Source organism: Geospiza fortis, unplaced genomic scaffold, assembly GCF_000277835.1.
Source record: "Geospiza fortis unplaced genomic scaffold, GeoFor_1.0 scaffold1628, whole genome shotgun sequence".
In the NCBI taxonomy this organism is placed as follows: domain Eukaryota; kingdom Metazoa; phylum Chordata; class Aves; order Passeriformes; family Thraupidae; genus Geospiza; species Geospiza fortis.
In genome coordinates, this window is record NW_005054558.1 from 573,639 (window position 1) to 581,002 (window position 7,364).

A 7,364-nucleotide genomic window follows, 5' to 3' on the forward strand; every position below is an offset into this window, starting at 1 on the left:
ACCCCTAGAAGTGTTCAATGCCAGGCTGCGTGGGGCTCTGAGCAAACTGGTCTAGTGAAAGGTGTCCCTGCACGTGGCAGGCAGCTTGGAATGAGGGAATCTTTACAGGCCCTTCCAACCCAAACCTTTCTATGACTGTATTATCAATAAGCGAGAATTAACTTGATGTGCCTCAAGCTCTGAAGAAACAAAATTGTCAGCAGTTTAGGTTAAAAATTGTGTTAATTCTTCTAAGGCGGGCTCTTTTTAACGGAGTCCAGTTGTAGTATTCATATCCAAGCTTCTGTGGCATTCTGTAGTTGGGGCTTGTCTCTATCAGCTGTGATACGGCTGAGTAGAAGTTAGTAGATAAATAAGAGTTTGAGAGTTAACGCAGCTGACTTGAATTAGTGCATTGATACAAAGTTGTACAAAAGTAGCCAATTAATATTACAAAAGACCCATCTGGAATAACAACTGGCGTGTGTTGCTGCCATTTGCAATATGTATAGTGCAAATCTAGCCTGCAAAATTAGTTACATATTTTTATACTTTGTCAATTGATTACAGAGCATTCACCATATTACTTTATTTACACCTTCCTGTTATAAAAGCAACATATTAGTGAATTGTTTTTGCTGGGATCAGTTTTATAATGTTTCATCTGGCGTTCTTAAGAAAGGAAATATGATGCATCTACAACATATAAATTCTCTAGAGGTTAAAACCACTACTTATCCTGTGTCTTCAATAAAATAGGGAAAATAAAGGGACTTGGTTAATGAACTGGTAGGATCGTAGACTAAACTAAAGATTAGGGAAATTTCAGCTAAATCCCAAACACAATGGAAGTACTAGGAAAATTTCATTCAAAACATGAAAAGGTTGTTTAAAATAATATTTTAAATAAAGTAGTAAGTAATTATGATTAGTAATGAAATCCTTCAGTAGCAGCACAAACCAGCAATGCAAAACATAACAATAAGATGAAACATTAAAAATCCAGAAATTCAGATAAAATAATTTTTTTTCCAAAAATACCCCTTTACCTCTCTGAAGATACTATATCTGTCAAAATAAGCATGGTGATTATTGATGAGACAGCACTGTCTGATGAGCAGAATAAACATGTCTAGCTAATAGAACAGTATTTCAGCCAAATACAATGTTATAACTTTTGTGTGGAGAAGATTGACTTCATGGAGTATGCTTGTAGAGCTTGCAAATTTCTTGCTCAAGTTCTAAGGATTTTTAAGCAGTATGAGGAAATATTTAGTGCTCAAAATTAGAACTTAATCCAGAGAATTACTGACTTTTTATATTAGTGTTCAACAACTTGTTTTAAGGCCCTGCTCTTTCTTGCAAATTCCTCTCATTATTGGTCTCTCCCATTGAAGTCAGGAGTAGACATAACTCATAACTACCACCAAGAGGACTCTCACATGTCCTTTTATCTTTTAATTGTGTCAGAGGGCAAAGAACATCAGAGGATTCTTTTTATAATAATAAAAGAAAGGTAGAGACTTTTTCATAGGCTGAAACATAAATAAGGTACTACAACATTTGGGTGCTTCATGGAGGAGCAACTACCAGAACCAGATTATACTATCCAAATGACTTTAAAAAATACTGCAAGAGGATGTAAGTTTTAGGTGCTTACTTATAACTGTGTAAAGCTGCAAAGGCCCAATTCAGCCGCTGCCTAATGTGAAAGCAAAGATGAGAAGAGGCTGTAGTTTCTGAGTTTTATAGTGTCTGTGGACCTGGGAGTATCTTAGTCTCAGCAGCACTGAGAAACTTGGAGCTTAATTCCTAGACAAACCCTTCTGTGATTTACAAGATTCATTCCTGAGGTGCTTTGTCAGCTGTCTCCATAAGGGTTTAATATGTTGTGCACACTGGCCCTCAACACTCAAAAACATTGCAATGGTGATGCCTCTTTCTCTTTTTTTCTAAATGACATCCTATTGTCTTATTAATGAGCGCCACATGGTTCCCTCAAGGATAGGTTCCCTAGATTTCTGTTTTGTCGTTGACCCATGTTTATTGTGAGTGGGGTGCTGAGAACCCTGCAGAGGTGGGAACCTCATATCTGGCTTTGCAGCCTCCTGTATGTGGTTTCATCTGACTCAGGAAATCCTCCTCTCCCCCCAGTTTCCTACTTGAGGAATGAGGAGTCTGGGCTTACCACTGAGCACACTCAAGGACCCACTTGAGTGTTGTCAGGTCTTCCAGAAATCTCCACTGTTCAGGTCATCCCCCCACCTGAACTGTTGATCTACGTAGTTTACACCTTTCAGTTCTTCATACACCTCACATATCTGAATGACATGAGCTAATCACAATGAAATAGCAATTATATGCCTTGACCACTTACTGAACACAGTCCTGGTTGCTGTTTGATTGCCCTCTGCACACTCCCTATATCCAGAAGAGATGTTTTCATCAGGTCTTAGCAACATCTCCTATTTCCAAAGTGCGCAGTCAGGTTGTAAAACATATAAGCTCTGTTTGCTTCAATACTCTTTTTATATTTCAGCTTTCCCATTTTCCCAGCCCATGCTCTGCAGTGGGAATGCAGGCATGTGGCAGAAGGAAGAACTACCTTGATATCAGAGATGCCCAGGACTCATGTGGTTTAGTCTGGGAATGCACATCTTGAACTAGTTCAGGGCAGTGAGCCTTGTTGTAGCAAGTCATTGATGTTTTTGGGGGATAGAAACCAAGAAGCTCATCATTCTGCTTTTTCCCAGTTATTTACTCATTTTGGTGGCCCCTACCATAATGAATACTTGTTGCTTTTGTATGTTCTTCTCTCCCTTGTGGATTTGCACATAGCAGAGCTCGCTGGGGTCCAGACTGAAGAAGGATAAGGCTGTTGGGGAAAAGAGCTTCTCAGTGTACCCTGAAAGGTGCAATGTCCACCCTACAGGGAACACTGTACAATGCATTGCTATATCCAGGGCAAAACTAAGGTGCTATGAATGTATAAGGTGTAATAAGTTGGACCCAAACCATCACACAATGTATAATCTCTTTCTGAAATCAACTGCTACAAAATAGTGCTACTTACAAAATACTTATATAGTATTTAAAATGTTTTATTTATTTGGGCAATAAGAAAAAGAATTAAATAAAAGAAACTAAAATCAAATCTGAAGATTCTGTATCAGACCAAAAGATTGCTTCCGCAGAACCTGTGAGGTATTTTCTCCCATTAACCCCCTTTTGCACACTTCTGGGGATCTTGTGCACTTTTGTGTAATATCTGGCACTGGCCACAGCTGGATCAGGATGCAGGACTGAGGATGCAACTCAATCCAAATTTCTATATTTCTAAATGAGGATTATACTCCTCGTGGTTATTGTCAAACCTTGATATATTTTGAGGAGTCTCTGTGTATGCCTGATTAGTGGCTACTTTCTTATGGGGAATAACAAATATGCAGCACAGAAAAAATATTTGCAAACATAAACGGCCCAGACAGCAGTGGCTGCTCTCTCTCTCTCCCACTAATGAGGAACCAAGACCAAAAGCAGAAAAAATACTTGCTTTATGTGAGAACCCTGTAACTGAGCAGAGATCTGCATTCTCTGCTGCCCAGTCCTGTGTAGGTTTAGCCTGCTCTGCAGGTAGCTCTGCAATGCAATGTAATTGATTAATAACTAATCTGGATTGTTTCAGCTTTTTTTTAAATCTTATTCCTGGTGATTTTTATTTTTTTTTCCACCAATAATTCTGGGTAAGCCAAATAAAAAGTTTTTCTAATCCTGTCTGACTGATCATACTTCCCCTCTGGCATTAAACACTTTTTTCAGTTAACAAGACATTATTTTTGCCTCATATCTAAATTAGCTTTTTTGGCATTTCTTTGGTAATACAAGCAGGAAATCAACCAGTGCAAGATGTCCTTTTTTATAACGAAAGTTTCCATAAGAAGTACTTTCTCGTTATAGAGAACTTAGTCTCAGTAAGATATGAAAATCAAACAATGCCCAATTTTTAAATGAATATTGCAGTGAAATTCCAGAAAATAGATTTGCACAGTAGCTCAGAAGTTGGATGCAATTTATGAGTTTGTTTTGGCTTATAATGTAGATGCTGTGATTTTGGAAACTGGAAACTACAACAGAAGAAAATAAACTTTTTGTGTGTGTGAAATTAAAAAAAAAAACATGCGAAAAAGATGTTTTTTCATTGTTCCACATTTATGCTGACTTGTTGGCAGGCATAATGTTGCGGTGAACTGAATCACATGACAATTTTAAGAGTAAGAATTTTCCTTAGCAGTAAAAGAATACTGTAAAAAAAATTGCTCAAAAATGTTGGCAATTAAAGTTTTCAGAGTATGCTCTGTAAGCTCCTTTGCTTTCTACCATATCTGTAATTTGGATCAGACACCAGGACAGTGTGTACTTGAATAGCAGAAAAGTGCCAGCAAGGCTCAGGGAAAAAGCTCTGCAAATTGCTGGCTCACCTCTGAGCTCTGGTGTGGATTATAGGATCAAAAGCCATTACAGTACAGGCTTTGTTTGCTTTCGTATGAGTGAAAACTAAGTTTACTGTGTAGAATGTTTGGTGGCTGGATTTTCACACAGAGAATTGAACAGGCTTGTTCATATTTCTGAGTGACATTTCCAGAGAGGCAGAATTTTTTTGGAAATATCCCCATAGCTGTGGATTTGTAAATTTAGCTCTTCACCAATACAATCATGAACATGGGTAATTTAATTATAACTGCCTTTTCCTGAGCAAAAAACAGGCAAAAAATGCAAATATTTCCATTTCCAATGACTGCACAAGACTTTAGAGTCTGATATATTTTACTGGAAAAATTTCTGGTTATTCTCAAAATCACTCAGCACTGTGCTGACTATACTCATTTTTGAAATTAAGGTAGAAAAAATCAGACCAATATGTAATACTTCAAAAGTTTATCCTTAGAGTTCACTAGGTATTAAATTCTGGTGAGTGCTCTGGTCTTCACTAAGAATTATCTCCCTCATTCCAAATTATGCCACATGCATGACTTAATGGCACCTTCAAAGTAGTAGTTAGGGATGAAGGTAGTGAAGATATTTATAGCTATTTAAATAACAAATGTACATGAAATAACAGAAATAAGTCCTGAGGAAAAGAAAAAAAAGTCAGCATCAGGAAAAGAATGTAAAATAAAGTAAGCAGAAAGGCCACAAAGCAGTTTTGGGTCAACTTGGAATTTTTCTAATCCTTACAGCAAAAGTAAAACCTTCCTGACTTTGACTCTTGATGAGAGATCAAACCTGTAGAATCTCTGTAAACCGATTAGAAAAAAAAAAAAAAAAGAGAAACCAAATGCAATCAATCTAATTATTTTAGTCCTATGAAATACCTTGATATTTCAGCATAAAAGAGATTTTCATGCAAAGAGCAAAGCTTTTATTGTGATGATATTTGTAAAAAGAAACCCCGTACACATCTTTTTGCAAGCAATCATGTTCAAAAGCATTATGCATCTAATCAAAACAGTTTTATTACTGCTTTTTAATCCCCCAAAATAATGTGTTAGTCAAGACAGCCTTGTCTTTTCTGCTATGAAGCACATTTCTGGTGAAGATAGAAATTTAGCTGATAGGGCCAAACTTTGAGGGAGATAAAAAAGTGGCTTTTTCCCATTCATATTAAGTTTTTCACCCTATTATTTACATAATTTTGATGCTTACCATTCTCTCTACAGTTAGGTGCCAAAAATGTGGAAAACCCAGTACCACCTGACGTGGGGGATTCAGAACACAAAGACTAGTAACTTCTTAAGCAGATGCATAATTAATAAAGATTAACACCTCTGGGATATGATTCAGATCTTAGAGACTTTGAACAACTTTTTGCCCTTTCTTAACTGACTCCAGAAGAAAGTTAAGAGTGCTCATGCCTACTCTGAATGTATCAATTAAAATGAATTAAAACTGAGCAGGAAGAACATAGGCTCACATACATGGACTGTGAAGCCTTTGAAATCAGTGTGCTCTGTGACTGCAGGTGCTTCTTAGCTGAGCCATAAAAACTTTTTCTTTGTTTGCTGGGATCTGTGTGCTACATGTGGGATTTGATATTTTTTCCTGGGTGCTGGCTAACACTGCAAGGTAACATAGCCTAAAAATTAAAATTAATCAAACAGCATCCTTTTGGATATCTGAAGGTTAAAACTCTCCATGATTCATTGGAAATAGCTTAATGTTTCTGTCTGGGAGCATCTCTGAGTAAATTATTTTGGTTTTGAGCTACTACTGCAGACTGTATTTGCGCATAAAACAGCTCTGGGCCTCTTCCTTTGGTTCTACACCACAACTGGTTTAAATCAATGGAGTTACTAGAACAAGGACTTACTGCTGAGCCCAGAGATATAATTAGTAGAACTTGAGTTCCTAGGCCACCTAGACCTCTTTTAGAAAAGACCTCCCTTTGTCTTTAGTTATGAGAGAGAGAGAGAGGTAACCATCTTCTGGCTGAATCATTATTTTCTTGAGAGTCATGCCCATATAATGCACACATCAACCTTGGCCTGAGACTGGCAAAACAGATAATTTTTTCTTCATTTTGCTTCAGGAAATAGCTACTGAAGAGCTGGAATAAATAGAGTCCCAGAGAAACAAGAGAAAAATAATAAAATGAGTTGCATGTACACACATTGAAGATAAAAACCTGTTGCATAATAGGTAACATAAATTGTCAAACCAGCCCAGTTTTTCCTCATATCAGAGTCCTCCAACACAGAAGGGAAGGATTCACTGGTTTTGTGTAGCAATATGAAGATGGATCTCCACCTGGCTGGTAGTTCTGCAGAAAAGAAGAACTAGAAATGAGCAAACTGAGCATGTATTCTCAATGTTTAACTTCTGCCAAAAATATTTTTAAAAAAGGGAACACTGTATCAGGATGTATAAACATGAGTATTATATGTAAAACAGCTGCTCTGCTGAATACTGGCCTCAGCTGGAGCATTACTGCATCCAATTAGAGGCACCATATTTCCAGAAGTTTGTGGACCGAAAGAAGGGGAGAGCAAAGCAGAACAAAAGGGCTGATCAGAAATCTAGAATATGTGGCCTTGAAGAAAGGGTTGGGGTGGTGGGGTAAAGGAATAGAAAGCAGAGGGGTCAGTGTAAGTCTTTGAATATCTAAATGACTGCTGCTAACGGGAGATTGACAAGATGCTCTCCAGGCATTGTTTAGGATTTTGATCCATTGAACTTTAGGGCAAGAAATAGCACGTTAAAATGCAGCTAGGAAGATTTAGGTTTGACAAGAGAAAAGATTTTCTATTAATAAGGATAATTACACAGTGGAAGAGATTTTTGAGGGTAGTTAAGAAGTCTCAATTGCTGGAAGTTTTAGGAAAAATTAG